At 43.4% G+C, this 12,539-nt stretch overlaps 1 pseudogene; it reads left to right on the top strand.

Moving 5' to 3' along the window:
• Positions 1-12,539, top strand: part of LOC139278220 (uncharacterized) — a 179,140-nt pseudogene that overhangs the window by 143,297 nt on the left and 23,304 nt on the right.

The following is a 12,539-nucleotide window of genomic DNA, read 5'->3' as shown; positions in this document are numbered from 1 at the left end:
TTAAGGCCCAAAATGCCTAATATACAAAATGGCTGACCTTTTATACTTGGGCTGCACATCAGTGCTTGCAGCCCAATAGCCTCCAATGCTGACGCCATCTAGTGGCTAGTGATCCCAAAAGTACATACATGACAGTAATACCTTCATTTTTCAATGGAATTGCAATTGTAAATGTGACCATCTGTATATCTCCCACCCAGCAGAAAGACACCCTCGCTAAAAAGTGATATTTTAATCTTTGCAGAACAAATTGGCCCACAATAAAAGGGAAAGAACACGAACAGGAGGAGGCCCGCCAAATCTGCACCAACTGACACCCTTGGAACAGAGGGTCGCTGCCTTGATGAGTCGTGCCTGGGAAAAAGCAATCAGTACTGCACAAGCTGGGCCCACACGCGTGGGGGAGGGTAAGTCCTGAAAATGCATTGTGACCCTTCAAATCAACCTGTTGCCTGGCCTGCTACGTGCACGACTACACATGCCACCCATCCTGCCCCCTCCTGTGCTGCTAACCATTTGACTGTTTGGTTATATTTTGCAGAACATGATGCCAATCCAGAAGATCCAGAAGAAGATTCAGATGCGTGCGATCCAGACCAAGGCAGTGGGGTGGAGGAGGGGGGGCATGGATATGTGTTCAGGGGAGAATGTTGATCATAATATGGATCAGTTCATAATGCAGGGCCTCACTCTGCCAGACACTTGCAAGAGTTCTCGCCCGACATTCAATGCTTTCATCCCCTCCTCAGCCTTGCACAGTGCTTTAAGTTCTGATGCAGCATGCCATCATCTCTTCATGTACCCATCCGCATTTAGTGATGTAAGTTCTGGTCCGACATTCCATGGATTCACATCTTCCGAGGTTGCGGGTCCCAGTGGTGGTGGTGGAATGCAGCTTGAAACACCCAGTTCCCCACTGTCAGAGGTCCCAGTGGTGGAGGTGGAACACCCAGGGCCCCACCGTCCCATCCTGCGCCTCGCACTGGAGGAGTGCCACGAGGCAGACCCGGGATGAGGGGAAGGAGAATCCAAATAGGCTCTCCTGAGATGCAGCATTCAACAGATGCGCTTGATGTTACTGCATTGGGTGTGGAGACCAATGCCCTTACCTGATCACTCGAGGGCACCATCAGAGGGGTGAGTGATGAGTTTATGGTACTGCCGGGAGAAATAGCAGTAATGACACGGGAACTGAAGGCGGGAATGTTAGAGCAAACGATGGCAGAGGCCATCAGGGAGTTAGCTGCTGCAATAAGGGCACACAGCCCGGCCAATCAAACACCACTCCCACTGCAATCCCCGCATCAACCTCTGTAGAGACCCAAGCTGGGCCCCCACCACCCCTCCCCCCTCCCCACCCCACCCCCCGACCACCACCACCCCCATGAGGAAGTGCACATTCATCGAGATGTGGATGAGAGCTGGGTGCATTCTTTCTTTGCTGCTGTTGTTGTTGTAGTTGTTGATGCCACTGTTGTAACTGTTTTCAAATTGAAATTGTTTATAAGTTTTGTAACTTTACAAGTATATAAGTGATCTTAGAGTTTTTAAGTGATCTTAGAGTGCAAATTGAAATTTACTGCGTTAAAAGTTATCTTAAAGTTTTAAGTGATCTTGTTTTCAAATTGAAATTGTTTACTAAGTATTGTAACTTTACAACTTTATAAGTGACATTAGAGTCTTTAAGTGATCTTAAAGAGTCATATTAAAGTTTGATACAAGAATGATGTTATTGCACTAAAGTAAAGTACATTGTAAAGTTTTCAATGAAATATATTATACATTAAAACTGAATCATGATAAGAATGATTTCATTGCACTAAAGTAAAGTACATTGTAAAGTTTTTAATGAAATATATTATACGTTAAAACTGAATCATGACAAGAATGATTTCATTGCACTAAAGTAAAGTACATTGTAAAGTTTTCCATGAACGATATTATACATTAAAACTGAATCATGACTAGAATGATTTTTTTGCACTTAAGTAAAGTACATTGTAAATGTTTCAATAAAATATATTAGACATTAAAACTGAATCATGGTCCATTATCACCACACAACATTTACGAACACCTGCAAAAGATAGACATCCCTCCCCCCTTCAGTCATGCGTGCCTCCCGCACCTCGCCATGACCTTGCTGGTGTGGCGTGTCGTGGCTCAGAGATCTCTCCTGCTGCAATGGGATATGTGTCCGTGGGCCGAGGAAGCCAGTGACTGATTGCCCTACAGTATCTGAGACGCACAGGTCTGGCCTGCTGCTGGCTGTGAGGGGTTGGGTTGTGGGGGGGGAGGGGAAGAGTGGTGTTGGGGGGGTGGGAGTGAGGAGGGACACAGGAGTCATTATTGATTTGCAGGGAACAATTTACATTTAGACGGCTTGGCCTTTCGACATTTTGTTTCTAACAACACAGACTGCTAACTAAAGGTGCCTGTATATATTTATTAAGTAGGGGCATATTAAAAGACTTAAAGTACATGGGTTGGGTAAAATACCAAGGTCATAATCGGATGCATTACTGAACTCAACAAGCACATCCTATTTAGAACACTTGGATTTCTCTCATGTGCCAAAGGAGACAGTGGTGGGTTAAACCCCGTTACTCTAACAGTCAGTCCCTGACAGAGGCACTTCCATGCCAAAAAGTTAATTCTTAAAAATGAGAGGTCATCTAGTCCGAGGTGAATTATTCAATAATAGGTTGGGCTAATGGGGTATGATGTTTTCTGAAGGATCAACTTAGCCACAATGAGGTGTTGATGACCCATCATTACTCAACATGTAGCCCTGATCACAATCGGGACAGCAGTGTCTGCCTCAGCCGGGAGCCTACACTTGCTGCTGCTGTGACACCCCCGCCGCCCCCCATCTGCCAGGATCTGCACACAGCCAACTGTAGGCAATGATTGATATAAGGCATAAGTGTCCAGAAAGACACAAAGCCACAGCAACCCAGATGTGACAAATAGTGGACGAAGGAAAACCCAAACAACCAAAACGATTAAACAAGAGTAGAAGGTATCCTCAACCCGACTGGAGTCTGTACTGCAGCCAATCCCACCAGATGACCCCATGAGTGCAGGAGCCTCTCCATTTCTCGGGACTTTAGCCCACTGCTGCGGAGACATCCGTCAAGCTCCGCACAACCAGACCAGTCTTCAACACCGGCAGCTGCAGGTGGCGTTGTTAGGGAGGCCAGCTGCTTGGGGGTTGATATTTAAAGGTAAGGCTGCTTGTGTCAATAAAAAATGTTTTTGAATCCCTTAGGTAAATTTTTTGCCATTTTCTTCGGCCGCGATTGATCAGCCCTGCACTGTGCTAGAGTGCTTGGGGCTGGTCAGCGCGGATCGCATCTGCCGCCGGTGACGAGGGGCATCAATTTCATGCAGAGCCTGCAGCATTGACCCTTTCCTTTAAGGGAGGGAAGGTTCCCTTGTACTGTTGCCACCCCTCTTGCTGGCTTTAGCTCTCCAAGGGGAGTGGGAACGTACAAGATTAAACAAGAGTAGAAGGTATCCTCAACCCGACTGGAGTCTGTACTGGACCACGGGAGAACAGCTACATTGCTGCTGGCTGAAAGGCTCCCGCACCTAGGCCTGTCCGAAGGGCATTACTGGTGCGTGCTCCAGTCGGGAAGATAAGACTCTTTACTAATTATTACTTGATTTATTTTACATTTTTTATTAGTTATTAAATGTTATAGTTTATATGGTTCTTTACTGGTTAAAGTGATGTGTTTAATACTTTATTGCTTTAATGTTTAATGCTTCCCACCCCCTGTCTCTGGCTACCTGCGCTGAACTCTTAACTCACCGCAGGGTTTTTCAGAACGTACAAAAGTGAACACTTACTCTGGCCTAAGTTAGTTTGGAGTAAATCTTAACTGTCTAAACTTGCAGAAATGGCCAAAACAGGGTAAGTGGTTGGTAACGCCCCCTTTTGAAAAATAAAACCTGAACTAACAAAAAACTAACTAACTCAATTACACTGGAGCAACTTAACTGTGGAGAATTGAGGTTTTTAAGTTACTCCAAAAAAATCTAATTGCTCAAAAAAAAACGGAGTGACTCATGGGGAAATTTGGGTCATAACTTCAGTGGGAATCTACTTGAACAGCTGCTCACTTGACTGGGGCCTGGAGATGCCAAATCTCAGTTGCAGAGTAAAAGTTTCCAGGAGTTTCCACCTGTCCCTATAAGGTCACTGACATAACAAGAGGTAAGGTTGGGGAATAAGCTATGTCGAGAGGTCCCATGTCCCAGCCCTCAATTGGGACCCAGCATTGGGTCAACATTGGGTTTGCATGTCAGGATAAGTCAGAGGTGGGATCCACCTGGGAGTCCAGGCTGGGACCAGGGCTTAGATTCCTAAAAATGGGATTGAATTATATATCATTATCACAAAATGTCCCCTGATGAATGGCTTTAGGGGCAGCCAGCTCCCATTTCCAGGGGAGACTTGACATCTCAATCTGGTCTGGCATGCAACAAAAACAACAACAACAACTTGTATTTATATAGCGCCTTTAACGTAGTGAAACATCCCAAAGCACTTTACAGGAGTATTATGAGACAAAATATTTGACACCGAGCCACAAAGGAGGAATTAGGGCAGCAAAGAGGTAGGTTTTAAAGGAGTGTCTTGAAGGAGGAAAGAGAGGTAGAGATCAAGGTTTCTGGCCTCTTCAGCAGGGGTGGAGGGGGGCACTCAAGTGACCAAAAGCTCATTACTCACAGCTCCTCTCCCTGATCCTACACACTTCGGAGGATGTAGTGGGACAGGCTGCGGGCCTGTGGATTTTTAGGGCCTGTAACTGTCCATCCAGGCCTTACACTACCCAGAAGAGATTAATTAACGTCTTATGTTGCTACATTGAAGTTGAAATATGTAACAACTGCACCTACAAAAGCAATGCTTTAAAAGTGTTTAGCGTGAAAAGACCTTTGAGTGACATGTGAACGTTTTGGATGTTGCAGTGAAATGTTGCCAGGAGCTGTTACACCTCTAACTCTGAGCACCTTTGTCAGTGCTGCTGAATATGCACGGCAGGTGAGTTTTAATGGTATGTATGAAAGGATACAAGCTCAATGGAATCCATTTAAATTTGAGTCTGAGATAAGGAAGACTTGTCACCTGCTGCAGTTAAATATTGACACATTTGAAACTAAATAATATAGTGGCTTCAGGGAGAGGGGGATATAACAGCCCAGTGATGTCTGCTGAACAAAATCTGCGTGCGTGGACTGTTAAGATTTGAACTTTCATGCAACACTTTTAGCCTGTGGTACAGCAAAAGGTAGTGTCCGCATGCAGACTGATTCTCCTAAGAGCTAAGTCCTGCAATTTTATGCATAGACTGAATAGTCATTAAATTAACATTGACCCGTAGCTGTGATGTATTACACTGGAGGCCATGTGGTATTTGCATTACATTCTCAGGTCTACTTCCCACCTGAAAGAGGATTCACAACAACAGGTGTCAGAAGTGACAGAGTTTTGATAATATTCATTCACAGGATGTGGGTGTCGCTGCCGACATTTATTGCCCATTCCTTGAGAAGGTGGAGGCGAGCACAACTGAGTGTCTTGTTAGGCCATTTCAGAGGGCAGTTAAGAATCAAGTATCCGGAGCTATAAAAGTCGAGGGCTGGTATCACTATAATTGCCACGGACAAAGTAACTGTGGCAGTGGAGTGTAATGCTTCATTGGTTCTTTGCTTAAGGATTCGTAGCAACACATTTCTATTAAGAATTATTTGGTTTACTGGCAAAGGTTTAACAATCACACCAGTTCATCCACCAGGCTCAAAACCACCTGCCTCATCGTGAATCCCCTGCACCCAACTGGCTGGGGTTTTATTGTGTCTTGTGAACATCACATGACTGGCTAAGCCACTCACAATGCAACAGCTCTACAAACCTGCGAGGTTCCCAATTTCCCAATGGCCTCCTTGGAGAAGCTTTGGATACACAGCGTCTCAGAGAGATTTTCATTGGACCAAATTTTCAGCATCGGTTTTAAAAATTCTCCAGCCATCCAATGCAACACTTTTTAAACTTGACTTTGCATAGATGACAGTTATACTGCAGTTGGTGCAAACCCCAAGATTACCTCCAGGAAGCATTCTCACACCTCTGGGCTTTAAGACTGTTGACCTGACCGCAAGTTACTCTACTGGTTTTTTGGTGATGTGTATTTGTAATTGTTTCTGGATTACCTTGTAATTGTAATCACCTCTAGACCGGCCTCCCGAGTTCTAACCTCCATAAACTTGAGGTCATCCAAAACTCTCCTGCATGTGTCCTAACGCAGCCCAAGTCCTGCTCACTCATCTGCCGTGTGCTCGCTGACCTACAATAGATCCCAGTTACGCAGCACCTCAATTTAAAAATTCTCATCCATGTTTTCAAAATCCCTCCATGGTCTCGCCACTCCCTGTCTCTGTAATACCCTCCAACCCTACAGATCCCCGAGAACTCTATCCTCCGCCAAGTCTTGCCTCTTGAACATCTTCGATTTTAATCGCTCCACCATTGGCGGCCATGCCTTCAGCTGCCCAGGTCCGATGGTCTGGAATTCCTCTCTTAAAAACCTCCACCTCGCTACCTCTCTTTCCTCCTTTAAGACACTCCTTAAAACCTACCTCTTTCTCCCTAATATTTCCTTATGTGGCTCGGTGTCAAATTTTGTTTTGATAATGCTCCTGTTAAGGGCATTGAGATATTTTACTATGTTAAAGGCGCTATATAAGTGCAAGTTGTTGTTTTTGTTGTTTCACTTCAACAACAACAACAACAACTTGTATTTATATAGCGCTTTTAACGTAGTGAAAACATCCCAAGGCGCTTCACAGGAGTATTATGAGATTAGACGCCGAGCCGCATAAGGAGAAATTAGGGCAGGTGAGGTAGGTTTTAAGAAGCGTCTTGAAGTAGGAAAGAGAGGTAGAGTGGCGGAGGGGTTTAGGCAGGGAATTCCAGAGCTTAGGGCCTAGGCAACAGAAGGCACCGCCACCAATGGTTGAGCGATTATAATTAGGGATGCAGAAGAGGGCAGAATTAGAGGAGCGCAGACATCTTGGGGGGTTGTGGGACTGGAGGAGATTACAGAGATAGGGAGGGACAAGGCCATGGAGGGATTTGAAAATAAGGATGAGAATTTTGAAATTGATATGGTGCTTAACCGGGAGCCAATGTAGGTCAGCAAGCACAGGGGTGATGGGTGAGCGGGACTTGGTGTGAGTTAGGACACGGGCAGCCGAGTTTTGGATCACCTCTCGTTTACATAGGGTAGAATGTGGAAGGCTTGCCAAGAGTGCGTTGGAATAGTCAAGTCTAGCGGTAACAAAGGCATGGATTAGGGCTTCAACAATGGATGAGCTGAGGCAAGGGCGGAGGCGGGCGATGTTCAGTATAAAAGCAGTAGTATAACTACTCTATAACTGCATCTCAATGCTGGTTTTAGAATTGCATCGTCACACAGCATCCTCCAATAGCAATCATTGTTCACACGAGTCTCAATATAAACCACAATAACGAGTCTTTGTTTTATTTCCGGGACCATGTATAAATCAGTAGAGAGCCATCTATTAGCTGAAAAGAATGACATCGACCTTTCCATATGGCGAAGTGTAAGTTTTTCCATTAATTTTGCAAATTAAATTGAAAGAATTGCTGTAATCATATTTATGGTCACTTGTTGATGAACTGCAGTAGCATATGTTGCCACAAATATCAACTTAGCCAACAAAAAGCTGTTCAACAATTGCACTCAGTCTTGGGAAAACTTACCAGGAATTGGAAATTTAGCGGTCCAAATTCATTTTTTAACACCACCCATTGCCGCCGATGACGGACGGCTAAGTCCTTACTGTCGTCAGCGACCGGGTTCCTGGGCTGACTGGAAATTTAGTTGGGCGGCAGCAACATGTACCGCTGCGCGCTCGGCCGCCACCCACGTGATGACATCACCGAGCATGCAACGACCATGATCAGCCATGATCTTGTCAGATCAGCCATGTCAGATCAGCCGTGATCTTGGTGAATGGCGGAGCAGGCTCGAGGGGCTAGATGGCCTACTCCTGTTCCTAATTCTTATGTTCTTATTCTTATGACCCTTGTCGCAGCGGCTCCGAAATTAGGTGAGTACGGTGGCCTTACCTGCAGTTGTCCGTACAGCCTGGGAAAGGTGGTGGGACATCGGGGATCCCGGGGCCGTAGCATCTAGGGATCAAGGTAAGTGCTTATGTTTTTTTTTTTTGCATTTAGATATTAATGGGATCCTTGGGGAAGTGTGGCTGAGGGAAAGTGTGGGGAACTTTCATTTTTCATTTTTTTTTTAAACTCGCATGCTGGCAGCCTACTGTCGGGAAATTCGGTCGGTCTCCTGAGCTGCCGATCCATTGGATAAGTGTGCAACACCACCTTTAACACTGCTATCTCATCTTTGGGTGGTAAAACTGAATTTTGCATGTTTGAGGTGGCACCTACCGCCTGGTGTTAAAATCAACACTCAGCTGGTGTCACCGCCTCCACCCCTTAATCAGCTGTTGATAAATAAAGCTTTCCAAGTAAGACTGACAATTTCCTTCGAAAAGCTAGTAAATTTGAATACTGAATGTGTGATTCATAAATAAAATGTTATTAAATGCTTTGTTAAATAAGCTATTTTCACCAGCCGTAATCTTTAGTTGTGAAATTAATGTAACATTATTTCCATTCACTCGGTGTTGAAAGAACTGACTATAGAGGACGTTATTATAATTCATAGGCGCACACAATTTCGGAAGAGTTATTACATCTATGAAGATTTTAAAGGTAGTATATATTATTGTATTTTACAGTGTCCCATACCGTACACAGAGTAAATCCACAGTAGTACCAAGGTCAAGTGCCCATTCTTCCTTTGTGAGCCAGGCCAGTAAATGGCCAAAGTAACCAATGGATTATTCCCGGCGCAGAGTCTCTTCTACCAGGAGCGCGTATGGAGAAAGGGCGGGTCCGTCCACACAATTTTCCATAATTTATATTAATGGATGGAACATTGTGGAGAGCACACCCACAAATTCCTAATATGGGTGTCCAGTACAGTCGAACCTGAAGATAACCGTGCATGCGTAGCAGGGGTCACTAGATGGTGATTTGAGCAGAAATCATGTCTGATTTTTTTTAAATTGAAGGATACCACTGTACTCCCAAGGTGTCAAAAAATAATTTTCTTTGTACCAATAGTGCCACCCAGGCACAGGCTGTACACATTAGCTCCCCCCCTGCCCCCACCCCCCCCAATAATTGTTCCCATTCTAAGTTCAGAATTAACAGAGGTCACCCTGGTGGCTTGATCATCAGCAGCTTCTGATAAAACTTGCTAAATATCTTCCAACTGTATTCATATTCCCTGCAGAATATCTTCTCCGTCATTATCCCAATCATGTTCCTTAGTGAGTTTCACAATCCTCAACGTCATCTGCTGCTTGGAGTTATCAAAGCTCAGAATATAGAACTCTAAAACATGACCTTGCTTGGGTTTAACAAACAGCCTAAACTTCAACCGTTTTTTATATAAGAACATGAGAAAAGTCACTTGTTCTCCAATTCACTCAGCCTAGCATCCAGCTACATTTTGAACTCCCCGAATGTCTTTGGTGGATTATATCAAATGTTTAATGTTTATCACCTTTTGAGTATAGACATCGGGTCAGACTTTCCTCCTCAGTGCTTGGTCATAATATTTGAGCACAAGCTAATCATTATTCTCAATCATTAATTTTAATGGATGGAAAATTGTGACCAGCTTCTGCCTGAATTTTCTATAAGTGCTTTCACCCCACCAAGCTCTTATGCCTGGCGCCTAAAGAGAAAAATAGGACTCATTATTTTCAATTTACTTTTCATTAATTTTATTTTATGTCCACTTGTCCCACTGACCTGACTCACTTGAGGTAATATTTTAGGTAATCTTATCTGAGGCAATACTATCTATAGCATTTTTAATATTTTATAGGGTAGATTCTACAAGGTCACAGAAACAAATAAAACATCTTCATGGCGAGTGCAATGCTCAGCAGTTTTCAGCAAAGTTCTGGGATCAATCTCCTAATTATCCATTCCATATTGGTCCTAGCGCTAACAGAGCACCCCGGGCATGGGGTTTAAAATTGCATGCATTGGTACCTCTTGAAAGACTCCAGTGCAATACTGAGGGAGTGCTGTACTTTCGGAGGTACCGTCTTTCTGGTGAGACTTTTAACTGAGGCCCCATCTGACCTCTCGGGTGAACGTAAAAGATTCCATGGCAATATTTCAACGAAGTGTAGGAGAGTTCTCCTCGGTGTCCTGGCCAATGTTGATTTCTCAACCAACACCTAAAAACAGATTATCTGATCATTATCACATTGCTATTTGTGAGGAGCTTGCTGTTTGCAAAATTGACCTCCGCGTTTCCTACTTTACAACAGTGACTACACTTCAAAAGCTCATTGGCTACAAAGTGTTTTGGGACTTCCTGACATAACCTCAGGACCCCCCCATTCAGGGCAGGATTTTTTAAAGAAACTTTCCTTTTTAGTGTTCCCTGAACTGTTAGTTAGGCTGCATATAGACCTGGTTTTCCTGAATGCAATAGCAATGCCTTCCGCTGCATTCAGGGCAGCCCAATTACAGGAAGGGGTTCTCAAATTGGTGTCAGGTCCCTCATTAACATATGCAAGGGACCTAAAATTGGACCCCATGAATTAACAGTAGGATCAAAGCCTCTGCAGATTGAATGCAGATGATCCCACTGCTAAACTGGTATGCTTTGCGTCTGTTTTATGCCTGACAAATTGGCGCAAATGATACCAATTTCAGCGGCAACATGCCTTAGTTCAATAATAAAATTCACAGCTATCCCAAAAGAACTAAAGAAGTTATTTATGATGCAGTTTTACCCAGTTAAAAAAATCTTAAGAACCACTGATTTTTTTCATAACCTGCATAAAACACTACAGAGATAAGATGGCATGCAATAAAATACCCAGGTCTGGAAAGGTTGTATTTCATGAATCTAAAACTGTACTATTTTAATGGTATTTTCTAAAATACTATTAAGTTTTGTATATTACATATATTTCTACCAGTCGCCTGTAGTTTGTTATGTCACAAAGACAATTATTTGAAAAGAAATACCATGGGCTCTTTTATTAACATGAATAAATTAAGGTCACCATGCCTGTCATTTTGATCTGTTGTAAATACCACAGTAACTGCATTTGAATCAATTCCAGTTTTTGATAAGTGGTGGAAACAATGCCAGTTCTTTAGTGAAGAAGCTGAAGATGTACCAGGTTCCACCTGCAAGCACAGCCGAAGTATTTTATTTAAACATAGATCGGGAACCCCCAGAGTTTTATAATGTAAGAAATTGTTTCTCTGCTTAACTCTCCAAACCACATGATGGTGATTTAGTAGAGGCCACATTTATCAATTTATTCAGGTAGCACAAGTAAAAGAAACCTAAACAAACGCCCCTGAATGTTTTTCCTGCAGTGATAATATACTATTAAGTTCTACCATACTTTGTATGTTATTTTTGTTCGTAAAGGAATCAAAGGACATGGAATTAAGGTGGGTAAATGGAGTTGAGGATCTAATTGAATGGCCTTTGATGAAAGTGCAAAACGGGCAATAGCAAATTGACAACCTGTTTTACACCGTGACCGGTTTTATTTACATAGAGTTACATTGAATTTACAGCACAGAAACAGGCCATTCAGCCCAAATGGACTACACCAGCATACTTCATCTCAACCTATTAACATATCATTCTATTCTTTCTCCCTCATGTGCTTATCTAGCTTCCCCTTAAATTCATCTATGCTATTTGTCTCAAGTACTCCATGTGGTAGCAAGTTACACAGTCTCACTACTCTCTGGGTAAAGAAGTTTCTCCTAAATTCCTTATTGGATTTACATAAGAGCATAAGAACATAAGAAATAGGAACAGGAGTAGGCCATACGGCCCCTTGAGCCTGCTCCGCCATTCAATAAGATCATAGCTGATCTGATCATGGACTCAGCTCCACTTCCCCACCGGCTCTCCATAACCCCTTATCCCCTTATCATTTAAGAAACTGTCTATTTCTGTCTTAAATTTATTCAATGTCCCAGCTTCCAAGCTCTCCGAGTCAGCAAATTCCACAGATTTACAACCATCTGGGAGAAGAAATTTCTCCTCATCTCTGTTTTAAATGGGCGGCCCCTTATTCTAAGATCGTGCCCTCTAGTTCTAGTCTCCCGCATCAGTGGAAACATCCTCTCTGCAACCACCTTGTCAAACCCCCTCATAATCTTAAACGTTTCGATAAGATCACCTCTCATTCTTCTGAACTCCAATGAGTAGAGGCTCAACCTACTCAACCTTTCCTCATAAGTCAACCCCCTCATCCCTGGAATCAATCTAGTGAACCTTCTCTGAACTGCCTCCAAAGAAAGTATATCCTTTCGTAAATATGGAAACCAAAACTGCATGCAGTATCCTTTTGTATTTCATGCACGT

This window comes from Pristiophorus japonicus, chromosome 13 (assembly GCF_044704955.1).
Source record: "Pristiophorus japonicus isolate sPriJap1 chromosome 13, sPriJap1.hap1, whole genome shotgun sequence".
In the NCBI taxonomy this organism is placed as follows: Eukaryota; Metazoa; Chordata; class Chondrichthyes; family Pristiophoridae; genus Pristiophorus; species Pristiophorus japonicus.
This window is presented reverse-complemented; position numbering and strand designations above follow the sequence as displayed.